The sequence below is a fragment of the Tachysurus vachellii genome, chromosome 14, assembly GCF_030014155.1.
Source record: "Tachysurus vachellii isolate PV-2020 chromosome 14, HZAU_Pvac_v1, whole genome shotgun sequence".
In the NCBI taxonomy this organism is placed as follows: Eukaryota; Metazoa; Chordata; class Actinopteri; order Siluriformes; family Bagridae; genus Tachysurus; species Tachysurus vachellii.
The window spans coordinates 12,502,091-12,523,972 of record NC_083473.1 but is presented as its reverse complement, the minus strand read 5'-3'; positions in this window follow the sequence as shown (position 1 = coordinate 12,523,972).

Genomic DNA, 21,882 nt, shown 5'->3' with positions numbered 1-21,882 from the left:
TTGCCAGTATGCACACATACCAATTTCAACTCCAGTCCCCAATTCATTCTGTTCTTCAAAATGCACAGAGCAGGGAGTAATTAATTTACTTTTTGCCTCTGCATCCCCCAAACAACCTAATTATAATGCTAATGTTAGGGCACAAGCAGAAAATTGGGAGAGCAGTAGCAGTTGGACCAGCGAGGCTATCACTCCCTTCCTCACAGAACCTCCCCTGATGAAATCAGCTAAGCAGCAGAAAGTGCCTGGTCAGCAGCAGGCTTGTGACCCACAGCTGGGACTTGGGAGGAGTTGATACTCGCATTCACTTAACACGCCTGCACCGGACACACACCGTCCAATGAGTTTTTATTCCCAGTACCAGGATACAGCAGAAGCATCTTCATCTTCATATGATCAAGACATTATCCACTGATCTCCATTTATCAAAGTATGTGTACAATGTAGGAACTGCCAGTATGCATAGGGAAATTAGTATGTACTGTATGATGCCTGTAACATCCACAGCCATAAGCAATGGATGTTGATAAACCTTACACAAGAGTAATTGCACCTTTCATGCACTGCCTCACTTATTTGCATGAAGAACCGCCCCCATATCAGCATACATGATAAACAAATTCTTTTTAAAAATCCCAGTAGCGTGGTCAGGGCATTGCTTGTTGCAGACAACAGAGAATATGTCAAAATGTCAAAGTACAACTTCAGCAAAAATGAAGATATGTAAAATTGAATGAGTGATATGAATATATGTAGCTCCACCTACAGATAATTAAGGGAAAAACAACAAAGGTTTTATGCTAACATTTTTAATGTGCAACTGACAAGATGAGGTCTCATGTGATATAGCAAAAACTCTATGTTTTCTCTAACCTTCTCTAAATACAGAAGATTTTTTGTTGAGAAACATACAGAATGGTCAAGCCCTACATTTTCAAATCTATCTTTGATGAAACAGCACCTCTTTAACTTCACGGAGAAAATGCTGATCATTCATTATTTTGCGCCTACCTTTGCATTGAGCGAAGAGCAAAATGCTGATCGTCTGTAGGCGGCCTAAGACATGTCATTATTCAGATTCTAGCTCGTTGGGGAATGCTATACCTGTCTTCATTTTCTCATTGAAATGTGCCTGTAGCTAAAATCCTTAAAAAGGAGATTGACTAAACTTGCACTATGCAAATGAAATTGACTGATGAGCCAATCATCAATCTTAGAAAAATAGGTGCTCTACTAGTGCACAGATGTGTGTGGCAAATTTTCAATTAGGACATCATTTTAATCAGAATTGTTAGATCAACCTTATAATTTAACTTAATGTCATCAGTGTCACAGCTCTGCACTTTGTTTAAAAAAAATAAATAAATCAATACTCTGTCAGTTATATTGATGTGACTGCCAATAAATGGGACGGAGCTCCTCATAATCAATGTATCCACTGAGCTACCACTAGGGGTTTAACACTACACTATTTGAATTTGATCGATATGTAATAAAAAGCCACTTCATGCATAATGTTTTGCTTTTCACAACGTATGATATCTAATATAAATAAAACATTACATGGCTCCAATAAATAACCAAAATATAATGTAAACATTATAATAATAGTAATGAAACGTATAGAAAATGAAAGGGGTCTCTTTCTGTAAATAGTCTGAGAAGCCTCTGATCTAGATATAATGTACCAATTATCTCCAGCATTTACACAGAATGCAGTGGTTAACCATGACATTTTAAGATACTGTTGGTGTTAAACTGTTACATTTTCTCGCCTGTGTTCATCCTCATATGACTACAGTGGAAGAAAACCTAGTAAGAGGAATAGGATATGTTGAGCTACATATTCAGTCCTACCTTTCCTAGATTTCGATACTTAAGTTAATTAATGCAAGACTAGCCTACAGTATATAATACAGTCATAACATCTTTTTCACACATATAGTTAGGAGAGGCCAGAACCATGGCTACACATTGAGTGTGTAATTATTCTGTGTTACAGGTTATGATATGAAATGACCATTTTTCCATGTGTGAAAATGATATTTACTTTACTAAACAAATTATAACCTTTCAAAGCATACATGCAAAGACAAAACTCATTTGCCTTATTTACATGCTTTCTAAACAAAGCAATTTGTACAGCTCATTGGTATGGGCATGAAACAAATATGAAACATAGCATTTGGCATGGAGTTTTAGCTCAACATTGACTTAACACATTGTTTCTAAACTACTGTATGCATTCTTTTTAAAACACTGGTTTCAGTGTCAATTTCAGTTTCCTAAATCCAATTTGTAACAGCTGCTCAAAAATCCTTCTAAAAATAATGTCAGGAAAGACTTGCTTTCTTAAGTGCCAAAAAAGTTCCATAGGAGTTGAGCTTACAATTACATTTACATATGTTCACTTTGCATAGTGATGTGGGCGAGACAGAGCGAGCGGCATCTCTCTCAGCACTGAAGGAACTGTCTGGAGCCTGCTTTAACAAGATTCCCCAACGAACAATGCAATAAGAGTCACCAAAAAAAAAAAAAACACGCACACAGACAGGTCCTTTTTTCGTTCCTTACGCATCTGAACAGGGCATAGAGGCATGACGTCCTAACACCAAATGCAATTATGTTTGCAATTCTGAAATCTAAGCACAACTAACCCACTCCAGCAAATGCACAAAGTGAATAAGGCAAGCGTGTGCTCATGTTTGCTCCTCTCTTTTATCAACACCAATTCTTACAAGCAACTGGGCACATTTTAAATCGGGCCCAAAAGTAATAAGTGTATGTATAAAAGAACACACACAAACTGAACTGCATAAAGTAAACCGCAACAAATACATTTGGAACTGTTTGTGAATCAATAAGAACCTCTTTCCACTATCAGACCCTGGTGGATATAGCTCAGCCAAGTGAATAAGTCACCTAATGATGCTGATTCTGTCGCAGAATTGGATTACACTGTCTGAATCCACAAATGCACAGAAAAGTTTTAAAACTCGGGTTGAAAAAACTAAGACATGTAGACATTTAAATCCATGTTAATTAAGAGGACCATTACAATTAGACAGCAATAAGACACCTCACTGGTGGCAAACAGCTAAGGATGGCAATTAGCCGAAACATTCTGCTAAAGATACCAATCATGCATGTAATCACGTCTGACAAGTTAATACGCCTGCTGATTTTGATGAAACTTTGAAATGTGTGTTGGATGGCTTTCGTTATAATGAGAAGTATGAACAAGGATTATAACACCAGTGTTCAAGCAGTAACATTAAGGCACAATTATGACTTTGCTCAAGGACTACATTTGCGGCATTCAGCAGACACCCTTATACAGAGCGACTTACATTTTATCTCATTTGATACAACTGAGCAATTTAGAGTTAAGGGCCTTACTCAGGGGCCCAGCAGTGGTAGCTTGGTAGACCAGGGATTTGAAAATGCAACCTTCTGATCAGTAGTTCAACACATCACTAGACTACCACATTACCAGGAATACCACAAATCAATCAGTGTATGGAAAAAGCATTGAGTATTAGCCCAGAAAATTCCAAATGACATGTAGAGCAACCACCTGACAAACTGGATTTGGGTTTATATAACATATAACATTTTGACTAACTGGGCCAAAGTCTTACGTGTCCTGTAAAGAACACATAAACCCACTTATTATTAATAGTGCTCAGTTAACAGGTTGTGATCCTCTACCACAGCTGCACAATACAGATGAAAAACTGAGCTCTCTACACCCACTTCGCATTGATGTATTCCTGCAGCAAAACCCTAGAGTCAGAATCCATCAGCAAATGGTACTCAGTCACTGTAGTTATGCAGCATAACCTTCTAATACGTGAAAAAACATACATATCAAACGTTTTAACAGATTACTGTATATATACTGTACACATATATATATATATGTACAGTATATATACAGTAATCTGTTAAAACTTTTGATATGTATGTTTTTGTATACATATATACATACATACATACATACATACATACATACATACATACATACATACATACATACATACATATATATATATATATATATATATATATATATATATATATATATATATATATATATATATATATATATATATACTTAAAGCTTGTTTTGATAAACACTGATTGTTGAAAGTTGTTTTAAGACAAATGTATATTTTTCATTTTACAGTTAAATTGTTTGCCTGATTTTTTTTTATTTTTTTTTTATTTTTTACATCTTATGAAAAGCAGTGAGGAACTAAAGCTATTTGGTCATTTTAAAAATAGCCTGATGTGTGAAGCTGGTTGAGAAGATGCCAAGTATGTGAGATCTACATCAGGAATACTGGATCTCTGCATAATTCCACCATCAATATTAAAAGGTAAATCTTATTGGAAATTCAGTAGCTTATACAAATGTAATTACCCTAATGGTTACATTGGCAGAAATGTCCTGTACCTGTGTGTGCCTTCCTTTGACTTGTGTACCTACTTAAATTATTATATATAACCACACAAGGATTTGACACAAGATACAATACATTGATATTCATATTACAATGCATTCTATATTATTTGAGAGTATAAATATTTATTTTTATCATGTCAACTATCAAAGGTCTTTATAATAATATCTATCCATCTATTTTCTGTACTTTCTACTCAGGGTTGCAGGGAGATTGGAGCCTACCCTAGGGGACTCATGAAACAAGGTGGAGTACCAACCCACCCAAGGTGGAGTGGGCACAATCACACACTTACACTCACACACACACACACACACACAAACACAGAGAGAGAGAGAGAGAGAGAGAGAGAGAGAGAGAGAGAGAGAGAGAGAGAGAGACCAATCATCCTACAACTAATGTCTATGGATTGAGGGAGAAAACCAGAGAACCCAGAGGAAACCACCCAAACACAGTGAGAAAATACAAACTCCACATACTGTACACAGAGCTGAGGTGCAAAACGAAACCCTGGAAATATCAGGCAATTGTGGTAACCACAAAGTTACCTGCCCTTTTAGAATAATAACCATGCACAATTACTATCCACCTTCTGTTTGTGACATGGGCTCAAATACCCAAATAACATCTTTACAAATTACTGGTCACTACGGCAAAGTGCACAATTACAGCTCAATGGTTTTGACATTTTAAGAAAGCATAGTCCAAGTGCAAGAGTTAATGGGCTGAGGAAATAAATGTTCAATAATTTGCACCTACAAACTGTCAAAACTACTAGGACGTTATCTATAGTGTGACTGATTTTAATTAATAAATCCTTTATTCTTGCCAGTTTAGAAACCATTACACTTTTAAAACTAATATCACTAATATTTACAGTTAGATAAGCTGGCTTGGGTTTGGGTTGCATACCTACACTCTTACACTAGCTTTACTGTACATATTCTCTACTCAGTGCCTTATATCCTACCATGAAAAGAATAGTTCAGTTTCTACAGACTCTGGTGCACCATAACTCTTCTGCACCCTGTGCTCTGATTTATTAGCACTGTTGTGCTATGGCTACAGGGTGCAACAGATTCAACTTGTGGGTTAAGGAATCAGTTCCTCATAGAAACATAAACTCTTAAAAAATGAGAACTTTTCGTTAAGGATTTATGTTATTAGCTTCCCAAAAAAACATTGATATTGTTTCCCTTACTGATAGGGTTTGACAATTTAAGGGATTACCCAGAAGACCAACCAAAGAAGTAGTTCTACTAGTATACTGAAATTACTGACCATAAAGTACTGCAGTTCCTCCCTGCCATGCTGACACAGGGAGGAATTCCTATTTTAACATGAACAATTTCATCTATGTTTTTTTTTTTTTATTGTTATTCATCTTTTTTGTTATTGTCTTTTTCATGTTTTGTGTTTTGTTGTTGTTGTTGTTGTTGTATTTGTCATTACAATTAGTTTTTCCTGCTTTTTTCTATTCGATGTTGTGTGGGTAATAGGTGAGTTAAAGTGCATAGACCCAACTACAGTATGAATTTACAATATTGATCTTTAATGAGAGTTTTGGTCACAGAAAAAGGGAGGATTGTAAATGTTCTGTACAAAATGCTCACAAAAAAGACTCGCTTCCATCCACTACTTCTGAAGCACAAACTCATACACGGTCATGCATACAACTGAGCTGAACTTCAAGTCTTGTAAACAAGAAAAATTCCTTAAGCCAAGCAGGAATTGCCTTATTAATTTGTAATATTGTTGGATTACTGGATCTTTAGGTAGCTTGTTTGTTTGCCAAGAATAAAGCAATGAACTGACAGGCAGGTGTGTCTGTCATCCTCAGACTTACTGAGGTATTTAATAAGATCCTTAACTTCACTAGACGGGATAGAACAGATTATCTCAGCCAGCATTAAGCCAGTTGCATGTATATGTGCCAAGTGAGATGCACTCATGATCATCTATATTCTAGTATGCATACATGCACATGCATTTTCAAAATGACTTTACAAAGCTGCTGAATATTACTTCTGATGTGTAGCTGGTAATTAAACATATTAAAAAGGAAGGTGTGTAGATTTCATTTTTAGGCTATGTCTCATTGTTCCTAAGATTTTCTGTGCAGTGATGTAGCATGATGAAAGCTTGGTGAAGAAATGCATAATTCCAATGGGCCAAGAGTGCATTTCTCATAAGCAAAGACAGATATCTAACTCTGCACTGGAAGATTGGAAGGTAATGACAGAGAGGGAGAAAGAGGGGGAGAGAGAGAGAGAGAGAGAGAGAGAGAGAGAGAGAGAGAGAGAGAGAAAGGTTGGCTGGGATCACCGGCACTAGTTCAGTTTAGATCAGAATTTAAGTCCTTATGGTTCTCCTCCAGGGAACACTAAATTCATCTATCCTGCACGCTCCATAGCTGCCAGTCCGACCCTCTCATTGATTAGCAGCTCTCTGGAAAATGGAAAGGGACAGCATCCAGACGGAGCTTTTGTCTCCATTGTTGAAACATGCTGCTGCTCAAAGCTACTTTCTGCAATTAAAGTCCCAGTACATCAGGGTTAGTTAAGCTCCTGGTCACTGCTACAAACTGGTCACTGCCACATCACACCAAAATATATTTATTTCTTCCTTATGTGGCAGTCAAATATTATGTAATCATACATAGATATGCCTGCTTGTCAGGAGATATACAATTCAGCCAACAGGAGGTAACAGTTGCAGCTACGAGTCTGCATTTGAGGCAATGGGCTAAACAGGGATAAATTGCTAAATTCATTTGCCTGTAGCATTATGAATTATGGCCCATTGCCTGATTAAGTCTGTCTACTAACAACCCTCCAGCTGGATCTGGAAGGACAGGGCTTCAGGGAATACAAACTCCATAGAGCAGTGTTCATGTCCCCAATCAAAATGAACATAGCATTACATCCGAAGGAACAAGTGAGCTTTTAATTAACCCACATAAAAGCTTATTTGAATGAACCAATTTATTGGTATTTAGAAGCTACATTAAGTTTGTACATGATCAACTATGTAAAATATTGTGCACCCAAAAGTATGAATATGAATTATGTAGGAAATTACAAATTTAAACAAACAGTGTGAACTTTCTGGACAAATGAAGAAGATGACTTTGACCTTCTCGACCTTTTTGATCCTGGGCAGGAGAAACCCATTTGAGAATATTGGTGTTCTAGCTTTTTTCCACACTCTTACAAGCTTAAAGCGACCAACACCTGTACTTATAGTGAGATTATTATTCATAAAGGGCAAGCATATTAACTGAATATGGTGGCTAATATGAAAGAGAATTTAAACCTTGATGGATGGTGAGTTTTTCTTCTTGGGGTGTTTAAAAGAGCTGTGTTGCCCCCTATCAGGTCTGATTAGTACTGCAATTTAACTGTTAAAACAGGGAATGATCCAGTCAACTCTATCGTGTGGCCCTGTGTCTTGTAAATACATTGAGCAGTCTTAATCTATTTGGAAGATAACAATGCAGATAGCAAGGCACATCACACAGACTGCAGATCACAGCTGCAGAGGTGATAAACATGTACCATTTCTTTTAGGACACAGGCAAAATGTGCTTGAGTTGGAGCCAGGTAAGGCACAAATGTGAATTGATCTGTGCAATCATGTTGATGAACGAGGAGAGCCAAAGCCTCATTTTACAATGCCAAGTGCTGCCGCCGTGCTGCAGCCCCCCTTATTGAGTGTTCAAGCAAAAACAGGAAGGGTGAGCCCAATCAATATTTTATGCAATGGGTGCTGAGCAAGGAAGGATAGTTTTCTCCAGCTATGCTAAAAAAAGTGTTTCAAAATCAGGATGTGTATTTAGTAGGAATAAGAAATGTCTATAGAAATATATTCCAAACAGGTTCAAACAGGGATCTTTAAAATGCCTGTTAAAAATAACACCCAGTAGCATGGCTTAAAGCATTTGAATGGCCACAATATGCTATACTATCAATATGAAGTAAAGAGTCTAAATTATTGAATTAAATAAATTAAATTATAAATTAGCCCTGCGATGGGTTGGCACTCTGTCCAGGGTGTATCCTGCCTTGATGCCCAATGACACCTGAGATAGGCACAGGCTCCCCGTGACCCGAGGTAGTTCGGATAAGCGGTAGAAGATGAATGAATGAATGAATGAATAAATTATAAATTAACCTCACTTTTTAAATGTTCAGACTCATGTTGCATCCAGAACCTGTCCTGGGAGAAAAGTGGGTGTGAGTCTCTCTCTCACACAAACACACACACACACACAAACACCGAAGGGCAATTAATATAGTCAATCAGCTTAGTAGCATGTTTTAAGTAGGTGGGAGGAAACAATGGCACCTATACAGAGACATATTAACTAGTAAATAAACTTACAACTAGTCTCAAAATCGAAAACAACACACGATTATGGTGCACTAAAATAGCTTTAAAGGTCAACACCACATGCCACCTGTTTCAAAATGATTTTAAAAATCCATATAAAATACCCTTTTGCCACAAACCATAGTGTTGACTTATATGCCATTCAATATGTTTTTATATATCATAGGATCTTTATCATTAGTGTTAATGTCATGGAGAGGCATGGATTCTGCTCATCATCTTTGTAGAAAGAGCAGACAGAATATCTCAGCATCTCCGATTGCCAATGTGAGTAAATTGGAGCCTTTCGTGTTGTTTGTCTCACTTCTCCCTGGGTAAAAGTCATTACACTAAAGCCTTTAGAGTGGATCAATTGTAGCACATGATATGCATCAAGTGGATAATTCAGCTCCACAGCCTCACATTGACTTTTTTTGCGATTGTACAAAAACATCAAAAATGAAGTTGCCAAAACCTTTATTTTAGTCATTTTAGCAGAATCAGCAAAATGGCTCTCATATCAGATTATGTGAGACCAACATGGTGACAACCATTATTCTTGTTACCCGGCAAGTCCAACAGTAACACATTAACTGTGAAATGTTTCACTGATCCACCAACATTGATGGAGAGTCATTATGGAGGCTTTTTCTCTCAGCACAAATAGGACTTCTTTCTAAGCTGAGAGAAGCAGCAGAGACGAAAAAAGGAATGGTGTAGCAGAAAGAAAAAGTGAATGCAGGCCACTCAACTTCTCGTCTACATTTGTGCTGATTCAAAAAAAAGGGGAAAGGAGGAGAGACTCAAATTATTAGAAGGAAAAGCCAATAAAAAAAAGAAAAAAAGGAAAGAAAAAAAATATATGGATATGAGATACATATTTCTTACCTAAAGAATATTGAACATTGGAACAAAATGGCTTTAAACTCTGTTGTGTACTTCGGCTCACATCCAGTCCTTCTCCATCCTGAAAATACAGAATGTTGCCATGCATTAAGAAAACCAAGTGTCTTTTAGCTAGCTATGGTCTTTATCAATGGCCAAAACCTGGCTTTCTTCTTCTTTTTTTTTCTTTTTTTGAAACGATTTTATAACCCTTTAGTTATAAAGAATTTATTTCAAAAAGTTCCATAACTGCTAAGGTTCTATATCAAATCAATCTGCAGTAAGTAGGGGTGTAAAAAGGGTATTTTGCTCTTTGATTGAATATTCGTAGTTGCATGAATCAACTATCATATTAGCTTTTTGAAATACTGCAGCCATGCTAATTCATTTGTCTTTAAGGATAAATGTTCAATGCTTGGGTTTGTGAACTGATGCTACTGATTGGAAACTGTATAGCCCATTTTTATTAAAGCACTCGAGACTGTTAACATAGTGTCATCACTAAAGCAGCTCCTGTTTAGAATCATCTTCATAAACAGCAATTCATTGTCACAGCAATTACTGGAATACCGCTGTCAGTCCCAGAGCAGGGAGCCAAAAGTGATTGCTTACACACATAACAAACATTAATCACACACGTCCTCATCGGCTCACTCTGGAGCAAATGAGGAAAACAGAAAGTGAGAGAGTGCCAAAGACTGAAAGACTTTGAACTTTTAAAAGCCCTTTCTTTGAGTATTGTTCAGAAAAGAGAATGGCGTTCAAATGGTGCACATTGTGTAAAGTGTTTCATGCTAAAGACAAAAAAGCACAGAGCAGGAGGGAGAAAGGAGAGAGAAAGCATGCGGGGGTGAGAGAGAAAGAAAAGAAGGACAGGTTGAGGAAATAGTGAGAAAGTAAGAGGGTTGGGGAGATTGCTTTATGCAACGCTAATATCTCGCCTTCATACTGCAAGCAAGCTGAAGCAGTGGGTAAGAGGCACTCTTGAAGATCCCTGCAGTAAACTTTCAATAAGCATGTTAAAGGCAAGCCTCCGCTAACGTTCACACATCATTACAGTGTAGAAAACAAGGTCTGAGTGTGCACCAACACAGGGCAGGCCATAAACAATTACTCACAGCACATTATTAAATGTGACAACAGGAGAGTTTAATCACACATAGATGGTGTGAACCACGACTGCAGGAAGCCAGCATGATTTGTGTCATAGAACAAACTGATTGCAAATACAAACAGTTTGGTGAAATGTTAGGAGCCTTCAGTAAACCAGGATATCTAACAAATCAAGTCAAGAACAAATGCTGAGAGTTTGGTAGTACAACTTTGGAAAACAAATCACACCAGCAATGCAGCTATGAGCAGGGATTTTCAGCCCTGTGTGTAATTGACTTTCATGGCAGAAGTGATGCTTGATTAAAGGTGTTTTTGTCACTCGCCTGTGTGCCGACCCTTATGTAGTCGATCAATACAACAGTGTGTGATTCATCTGCAGTTTGACTCATGCTTTCACTTACTGATGAGTATGCCATCTCTGAAGACACACAATAGCAATGCACATGCATCACATAAATCAAAGCACCTTTTTGATAGATTAAGTACGATAAAACCAGTTTTCGAACTGTGCCCGAATCATCTTTACGCACATTTTTCACAGCAGGCAATTACATGAAAATATAAAATTACTTTTGACACAGAAATGTGTTTATATAAGCATATTTATACTGCTGCAATGCTGAAGTTTCCAATCTTTTGGGGCAGAAGGTGTTGATTAATTTCCCATAACAGCAACACTAATAATAGTGCTGCTGCAAAGCAAATGACAAGTAAATATTTATACAGCTAAAAATAAACAGATTATAAAATGTTGTTTAACCAAATGTTTAATATTTTAATACAGGGACAATCTTGTGGCTCCTGCTTGATTGGAATGAAAACCTGCACCCAAACCTGTGCTTTATAGATAAGATTGGACACCACTGGTCTAAAGGTTAATACGGTGAAGATTTATCTAAGAAGACTTTATTTAACTCTCATGGAAAGTCTCCAGTGTTTGTGCTTTTCCTGCCACCAGAAATTATTCAGGACAGATGACTTTTCACAGCATTAAGCTGTAAATGGCTGAAAGGTACAACGAGGGGTTGCTTAATAATAAAAAAATAAAAAAATGTGTCAACAAATTGAGAAATAACACTTGAGGATGTTTTTCAAATAATGAAAAATAATTGGGCTGAATAGATGTTATTCATTAAACTTCCACATGATTGAAACATGTTAGAACGGCAAAGTTTAAAGCCAGTGAAAGCCTGGCACATTATACACATGTGACACATAATGACACATTACATTCTCTAAATGTCAGCTGCTGATAAGGAGCAAGGAAAGGTCCGAACCAATCAGAAACCATTTCTGGAGCTGATGCCAATGCAGCGTACCAGGTTTGATTAAAAGTGGTTGTGGCATTCAAAACTGTGTCAGTACAAGAGTAATGCTGGAGCAATGCCACAATCATACCACAGCAATGCCACAGAAATACCAGGGTGTTTGAAAAGCGGCACCAGTGAAATGCCAGAGCAATGTATGACTGGCCTTAGAGAAGCCGTTTCCCACCTCACTGCTCTTGGGTGTACTTTTCATTATTACATAGCTCCTACAAAGAAGTGACAGGCCCTCAATCATGCCTCAGCAAACTGCACATGGCTGCCCTTTTCCCTCCCTTTTCACTGTGGTAGCTCACTAACACACCAGTTAATTAAGGTAAATCTGTAGTTGGAAATGTAAAACGTGACAAAAAGAAATTTGTGTGAAGGAAAATATGAATTTGTAAAAGAAAGGGAGACTGAGAGAGAGAGAGAGAGAGAGAGAGAGAGAGAGAGAGAGAGAGCACCTGCCCTTTACTAATTACAAAAAAGTTATTTCCATAATGAAAAAAAATCGTCTAGTGTTCCTTGCAATACACGTGCATATCTGTGTGTACACGTCAATGAATTCACCATTGCACAAACTCCTACATCTCTCTGTCGAGGCTGAGATAATTAGCCTGGTCGATGGTTTGGAACAGTGTTTAGGAAAGAGGCTAAAGAGGATCCAATTGTTTTATTTTTTTGTTTGTTTGTTTGTTTGTTTGTTTTTTTGCATGAGAATTCCGAGCTAGTTTTTTTCAGGGAGACCAATGTACAGTAACAGACCTACCTCTCTCCTCTGAGGACCAGCTAAGAAGTAGCAACAAAAGTACAGTTACAAAAAGACTGGTCTTTTCTAAAGACCTTCTAAAATTCCATTAGCATAATTAAGATTCAGAAATGTTTCCCAAAGTTCACTGGCCTTTCCATGAAGAGAGTACCTGTACCTCCTTATGTTACATCACTAAAATAAAGGTTATGATCATGATGGTCGTTATGATCATACTGCGGTCATAGTGTTTTTTTGTTTTGTTTTGTTTTGTTTTGTTTTAAACTACAGTTTTAATTGTTTTGTTTTTCTAAAATGTATAACCTTTTTGGATATTAGGTTAGAATGAAACCTGACAAGGTGGCTGTTATTGGGCGATGTGTTAAACATGGGGTTGTGTAATAAATAAACAACCTTCACATTTTGTAGGAGTAGGAAGTGCTATTTCTACCTTTCCAGAAATTCTTTCTATCCAAGAGTGTGGAAATAAACTTTTTGTTACCACAGAGTTTGTGGGACTTCTTTATCAACATTATGGTAAGAGAATAGTTTCAATTACATATATTCACGTGGAGTGTCTGCTATATAAGTCAGTATATACGTTATTACTACTGAAATGATAATGTATTAGAATAAGCATATGATATAATCCTTTGCAACCAGATATGTCAGAGCCATGATAATATAAATAATTAATTAGTGTAACCAATGTGTAATTGAAAGTGTGTAATAAAAATATGGCTTTTATTATGAAACTTTGCTGAGCTCAACCACCACAACTTCCTATTAGATACATATACAGTGGATATTAAAATTATACACGTACCTGATTCCAGATGTGTGCCTACTACTTCTACTACTATTATCGTTGTTGTTGTTGTTATTGTTGTTGTTGTTGTTGTTGTAATAAGCCAAAATATTTTAATTAGCCATGCAATTAATTTTTCATGTTTAATATTCTACCTATAATGTATTGTGTAACAGTCACTTATAATTAATTGTTAGAGGATTTCTGTCTACAGATATAGTTTTGTGTTGAACATAATGGCTTCAATGAATTTGATTAAAACCGTTATTCAATTCTGGGGTCACCCTTTAAAACATGGTTTAGGATGTTTAACACTAAAGATTTTTTCTTTATTTTGTGAAAGTTCAGTGATAACACCCATTTGAATATGCCACTCTTTTGATAAAACATTTAACAGATACTACAATTCCTGTTATGATAGCATTCGGTTCTCCCATAGTTACATACAATAGTAAGATACAAACTACATAAAGATGAGAGAGATATAAAAGGGGTAAAAAGAAAAGCTGTATTATGTGGATATCCTCATACCATGTTGCACAAAAATGAATGAGCCATTTAGAATGGTTAAAGCTAGTGCACAATGCTAGTGCACATAGTTAGATGTTAAAATGTAAATGTTTGAATCATTACTATGGGACAATTTTAACATTTCCAAATGATTTCTGTGACTATGACTGAGAATGCAGTGTTTCTATAGAGAAAGTGCACATTTCCAAAGCATAAGTGCCTCCGTTTGTCATCTCCAGAGGAGCTCAATGCTCCAGCCTTACTGACAACAGTGTTCCCACACTGTGCAACAACACCTCTTCACTGTGCAAATAAGGAAATAAACTCAATTGAGCGATGGGAAGGGAACTAAACCAGTGTTAATTTTGCTGACAAAAAAATTGCAGTAAATTAACATGGATCTATGGTTAATTCCAGGAATGAAAACAGGACTTATTTTAAATCTCACTGAAGTGACATGATGGTTTTTTTAATTAGGTGTCACCATAAATGAATATATTGAGGCCACAGGTTAATATTTAGAGGCTAAGCAGGCTAAATTAAGCAGCCTGTGGCCATGATTAATGATGTGGGCAAGAGATACCAAACTCATGGCCACAAATTTTATTACTTGAGCACACAATATTGAGGGAACATCATACATAGCCTAGAGTTAATTCTGTAGCAGGAACAGAAAACTTATTTAGAAAACTATGATATGGACTATTGGTATATTTATGTTGTACCACCAGTTACTCCAGAAAACTGTAATATTATCAGTGGTTGAATGTGTACAAAACACAGTGATAAGGAAAAATATTGCTACTGTACTAACAATGAATAAAAGTAAAAGTAAACATCTGGAAAATTGCCACTAAAATACCTATTACCTTATCAACATTATATGTCTGTTTTTCTAATTTATCCAAAAGCTTTTGGGGTTTTGGTAGCTTATTAAGCTAATATTTATTCACACGTTTTTTGTTTTTTTAGCTATTCATGTTTCCACAGTTTGGATACCTGATAAATTGGGCCAGGGATGCTCATTTGTCTCCACTCCGTTGCTGCTGCTGACAAAGCCTAGATTTTTTTGACAGAAAACCACTTCAAAATAAATTTCAAGTAAAGTACCAGAATTTAATTATACTTTAATCAGAGTACATGCAGTTCATTACTTTTCACCCCTAAATTGTATCCATGCATAAGTTCCTTCTTCCCCAATTTTTGAATTTCAGTAATTCATTTGTCTCGCTCCCTTTAGTGAGCAATACAATAGTTACTTAACTTATGGCCACAAAATATTAATTCATGGTCAGAGCTTATTAAAATTTAACCACAATGTCACCTCAGTGGCTCCATAATAAATGGTTAATTGGACATTGGTCAAATACAAAAAATTGAGGCAGTTAAATAGTGCAGGTTATGAGATTAGGTTGCACACATGCCACTGGAGCTAGTTAATTTAAAATTGATGTAAAGATATTATTTTAAGCCACAAGCATTACGATATTACCAGGGTTATTATTAAGGTTATTATTTCTGATTACTTAGTCTGAATGAAATTCAACAAAATATATCATCCATTTGAATCTGTTTTACAAAACTACTAACCCAGCAAAAACATTTGAGAATCTGATGAAGCCTTGTGAACTTGTATTGGGAACTGGTACCTGTTGTGTTTTTTTTTTTTTTCTGTGATTGCTTTGCCTCAAAAAAAAAAACAAAAAAAACAAAAAAAACACAGTGGCCCTGTAAGACTGCCAAAAAAACATGACTAACCTCAGACTGAACAAAAGCAGTACTTAGTTTGGAGTACAAAGAAAAACCCAGTTATGTGTCTATTCTGTTTTTTGCAACCTCTGACCAAGGGATAAATAAGAATGAATGAATGAATGAATGAATGAATGAATGAATGTAGGATAATGGACTTTACTGTGATACTGTGGTACTGTGATGATAGGTCATGATTTGTAGTGTCACAATGAGTGTTTACTAAGCAGAAGTCTATGGGCAAAACAGAAAGAATATCTGTTATGTCCCAGTGTGTCCACTAACAGATAAATATTTTTATGCTGCCCTACTATATACCTTAAATTCTAAATATACATAAAATTTCTTCAGAATAAACCTGGAACATTGGGATTTACCCATTCTAAAAGGCATCTTTATATTTGTGATAAGCTTATTGGCTTAGTTTTCCAGTTTTCGTATGTGATTATTCAAGTGCAATATTAATTCACCGTACCTTGCCTAAAAAGCAAAATGCATAAAGAATTAAGTGGACCAGTGAAATAAATGTAAAAGAATAAACACATAACAATTAGCAAAGTCAACTTTGGAGTGAATATTTGTTGCTGTATACTGAGAAGAGTTTTTGCAAAGTGTGAACATTTTGGGTGTGTGGGACCATCTACAGCAGCAGAAGGCAGGTCACAAATGCAGTAGCTCCAAACAGAAGTTCTGAATGCATCTGAAAACATCACACAGATCCAGAGGGCAAGAAGAACAACAGCAATAAGAGTGTGTCAGGAACTCAGGAAGAGTGTGTCCTCTTATCCTACAGTTTCTATGCTGTCTAGAAGTACTGTATATTATGATCTGTGGCATGAGAAGAAGATACAACCATTAAGGGAGGCCAGAAGTAGGTCATTTACTACTTTAACCAATGCTTCTGAAGTACAGTACTGTGATAAGGTTTAAATCTTCACCAAGATTGCGTATATTATTCCTATGATAGTAGGTACTGTATGATGAGCTTAGCTGCTTTTTCTAGGCTCATGAAGATATATAAGAGTTTAGACACTGGTCTATAGTTTAATAGCTGACAGGGGTCAAGGTCAGGTTTTTAATCATTCATTTGAAAACTGGCAATTTAAAAGTTCTACATTTTAAGGGTGGAGTTTAATATTTTTAAAAGAGCATTCATTTAGGACAATGTGATGAAGTCATTTTGAGGTAGATGTTTTTTATTATCATTTAAGTTGGGCAAGATAGTCTAGTTTCAAGCACAAAGTTTATGTAATCTGTTAATTCATCATGTGCTGTTGGGTCAAATGGTGAACCAAAGTTAATAAAATGTAGATTATGACTAGAAATATTCTGAGGAAAAGATATTTTTAATGAAATGACAGCAACTGAATCTAATATAGGCACTTTGATGCTTTCATTATACTTTTATACCAATCAAGAACCTGTGAATGATGATGATTTATGATGATAATTAGCTTCCCTTACCTTAACAAGACGAGACAAACAGCAAAGCAAAGTATTACATTAGAGTTTCACCAACTAACAGAACCTTGTACACCTTAACATTTTGCCTAGTATAATGAGTTGATTATTGCAGTGCTATGGCAGATAAGGGACCAAACCGATATAGGATGGATTAAAAAATTGAGGCATTGTACACGGTCCTGGACTCTGCGTCTGGATACAGCAATATGAGATAAGGCTGGTTTTAATTACATGTTGCTTGAAATATTGAGCAGCTGAAATTCTCATCCTATACCTGTTGAGACAGAGAGAGATGGGAGCTGCTTGAGGGATTGGCTCAAATATTCAGATGTTCAGACACACACTATGGAAACTCTATACATGGTTTTCAAGTTTCACAGATTGCTTCTGGGAGTTGTGTACATTTGTTTTTGTCCAGGGTGGGGTGTCACTGGAAGAGGTGGCCTGTAATTGCATTTCCTATCATTTGTTGGCCTCTTGGCTCTGGCTCACCATCAAGTTAATGTATGTGGCCCTTCCCTCTTGGCTGAAAATGGATTTGTGCTGCATTAGTTGATGAGAAGAGTAAATTACATTAGGATCCACAATGTGATCTTACTGCTTCAGGTGTAAGACCACCCTTAAAGACCTATGTTTGTGCACATGATGTTCCTGCTATCTGAACGTGTTTAAAAAATGCTAAAAAAAATGTAAATGAAGACACTTGCCTACAATTGTACAGTTTCCCTCTCTAAAGAGGCAGCATTATAAGGTCTGACATATAATTGCCTATAAAAGTGAAATTCACAATGAGTCTCTATAAACGGCTACTTTCATCTCAAGATTCAGCACACCCCAAATAACAGTGTGGTACCAGAGATTTTGCAGCAGACAGACTGTGTGATTTTAGCTTTAAGAGCCATGAAAGGCAATTAGTGGCTGCCTATCAGCTTCAAGGCCAGAAATCCCACTCAAAGGAAGTGAAAGGGAAATGCTAGAAGAGATTTCAGCCCACACAACTAACACAAGTATCAGTTCATGATTCCTGGATACTGCTAAGGTAAGCATCTTGAAACAAAATCATTATTACTAGTAGGAAAAGGGTTTAATATGTACTGTACTTTGTTTGACCGCTTACCCATTAATCATACAGTATATGGTCTTTGTTACTTATTATCATTCTATCCATTTTGTTAGTGAAAGGCAATGTCTGCTCTGAGATAAATAAATAATCTAAAATATGTTGGTGATTCCAGACGTACAATTCTCGATCTCTTTTCGATTACTTTGACCGATATTACTAAATAATTTATAGTAGTGTCCAAATAATAATATGCATTCATATGAATATATGCCAAAGGATTAAGGTACTGTATCAATGCATGTAGCGTTCATAAAAGGCTTCCTGCTAAATATATACAATATTTAATATTAGAAATCATATGTGGTACATAGCTGTACAAGTGACAGACTTTGTTAATTGTAATCATACTTTCACTTCACCCACATGCTCTAGAAGAGGATACCTCATGTTCACACTGAGCAATTATTTTTTCAGGAATTTGTGGGTGGAAACATTTGTTTTCACCCTCTGTAAGAACTTTGGTTCAAATGTATATTATAACTATTGTCACATATCATATCATTACTGTAGCTGACAGCCTGTGGGAAAAAAAAACACTTGACAGTACAGTCACAAATGACAAAGACTATATTCACACCTAAGACTCATGTAAACCCATAAAATAATACTATATTTGCATTAAATTATGTGTGATAAACTTTGCATTAGACATAATTTAGCATAGATAAAATGTTTTGAAATGGGATTAAAGTACTACTGTATGCAGTGAATGTTTTCAAAAATTTGTTTAGGACTCTGGTGAGGAAACTGGTGAAGATTTATCCAGTTCCCTGCCAGTGTGATGGCTGTGCTCATTCATCATGACCCCAATGTATCACTAAAGTAGATCTCTATCATTCTTAAATTTATTCATACAAACATAGTTCATTCATTCATTCATTCATTTTCTACCGCTTATCCGAACTACCTCGGGTCACGGGGAGCCTGTGCCCCCCGATCTCAGGCGTCATCGGGCATCAAGGCAGGATACACCCTGGTCGGAGTGCCAACCCATCGCAGGGCACACACACACACTCATTCACTCACACAATCACACACTACGACAATTTTCCAGAGATGCCAATCAACCTACCATGCATGTCTTTGGACCAGGGGAGGAAACCGGAGTACCCGGAGGAAACCCCCGAGGCACGGGGAGAACATGCAAACTCCACACACACAAGGCGGAGGCGGGAATCGGACCCCCAACCCTGGAGGTGTGAGGCGAACGTGCTAACCACTAAGCCACCGTGCCCCCACAAACATAGTTGTACTCTTATAATTAAGAAGCCTTACAGAGATATATTAATATCAGTAAAGCAGTTTAAGTAAGAGAAACAAAGACACAGAGAGAACTCATATCAATAGATATCATAAACCATATCGACCCCACTCCACCTCATTTTAGCTTAATGGTGGTGATATTGCCGCCTACATTATTGGGATCTGCCAATCAATCTGCCAATCTTACCCCTATTCCCTCCTGCCCTCCTATCACCACAACACAAATGTCTACTCTATCTAAAAAGCAGATTCTAAAGATTCTTTTGTACTCACCTGCCAGCAGAATCCTATCCCTTCCTAAAGCTCCTAATAAGACCTGCTTCTTTTCATCTCTTCTAAATCACTACATAGTATTTAGTCAATACATTCAAAACAGGCTTATTTCAATCCTGAAAAAGACCTTTTTAGATATGTCAAACATCAGCAGCTACTGGCCAGTATCACTTTTCCCCTTCTTCCTAAAATCCTTGAATGTGTACCATCAGTTGTCACTCTTTCTTGTCCAGAATAACTGCCAAGGATCCTAAGCAGTCTGGATCAAAGCAACTCACTACACAGACACTGCCATTGTTGTTGTACTGAAAAGCTTCATACTGAGAGATCAGTCAAGCTGCCAATGGTCCTTATCCTCCTTGACTTTTCAGAACCCCCTGACTTTGTCAATCACAAGACTTTCCTGTCTATTTTCACAGGTCTTGGAATTGGTGGCATAGCATGGTAGTAGTTTGTACCTCTCCTGTAGATGCATGGATCAATTTTCACCAATACCTGATTAAAAAGCCAAAAACAGACCAGCCCACACTCTGTATCACACTCTGCAGTGCACCATGCTCCCTTCGGGCCTATAGAATGGTTTAATTGCCACCATTCCTACACAAGGAAGGCCTGCATCAGGACCCAGGTAATTTACTAGTTGTCTTCACACTTCTACACAAAGTTCTTGAATTATTATTGAAATTTTATTTCATTAAACAATCATTCTAAATGTAATATTTTTATTCTAATTTCACTTAAAAGTTTTACTTATTCTACTAACTTCTTACTACTTCCCTATTTTTTTTTTAGCTTAATGGTATTCTTAGAAAATGTTTTTGATGGTGTTTTTGATCTGCCAGAGACATAGGGGTTTGAAAATACCAGTATATAAGTACATCATACTAAGAAAATAAAAAATTGTAATTCTGGTAAGAATATAAAAAAAAAATGGAATCATAAACATGATTATTCCCAGGAGCATCACATGAAATATATAATAAGATACTTTAATACTTTAAACTCCAAAATGCCTGAAATGTCGCAGTTGGTTCAAACTTACATTCCTCACTCTCAAAGCTAAATACATTTACTACTATAATATGTTATCTGAGTCTGATAATTAGCGATTTTACACTTTTACAACCAGTGATGTATTGGAAATTGTGATATTGTGTTAGTCTTAATATACAATGATTTATTCCCCTCTAATTTCAACCCTCTCTATGAGGAAGCACAATGTAAAAAGAAAGGTGATCTGGAATTTGTTCCATAAAGAGTCATATTAATTTGCATATAATAGCTAAAAACTGATCGTAAATCAGCATACTAACACAGAGGTTTTATACAAATCACCCATGTCAACTTTTACACTGCAAAGAGTAAAGAGGGAATTCAGAGGAATAAAAATGGGTATAATGTTAACAATTTGTGCATCACTTGCTGGGCTAGGCATGGATGTCAGCTAACCTTTTATCATTGCCTTTAATCTGCAGAGGTGGCAAAAGGCACAACAGCATCTAAAATTACAACTCTCTCTCTCACGCAATGACATTTGGCTCACCCACAGTTGCAGATGAGTTCAAGTCATGTCAGGAGGGTTTAAATTAGATGAAGGGCGTGAATACAAAGTCATCATCAATGGTGGTTGGACTGTCCAAAACGTCTGGGTAAAACTGGCTTTTGCATATTAGCTGCATGGGAAAAAAAGTGACTAATATCATTCAACAAAAGGTAGTTTACTTAGTATAAAATGTTTATTTTTAGTTAATGCACTTCATAAACTTGAGAGGGTCTTGATTATGGTAGTATAAGAAATCCTC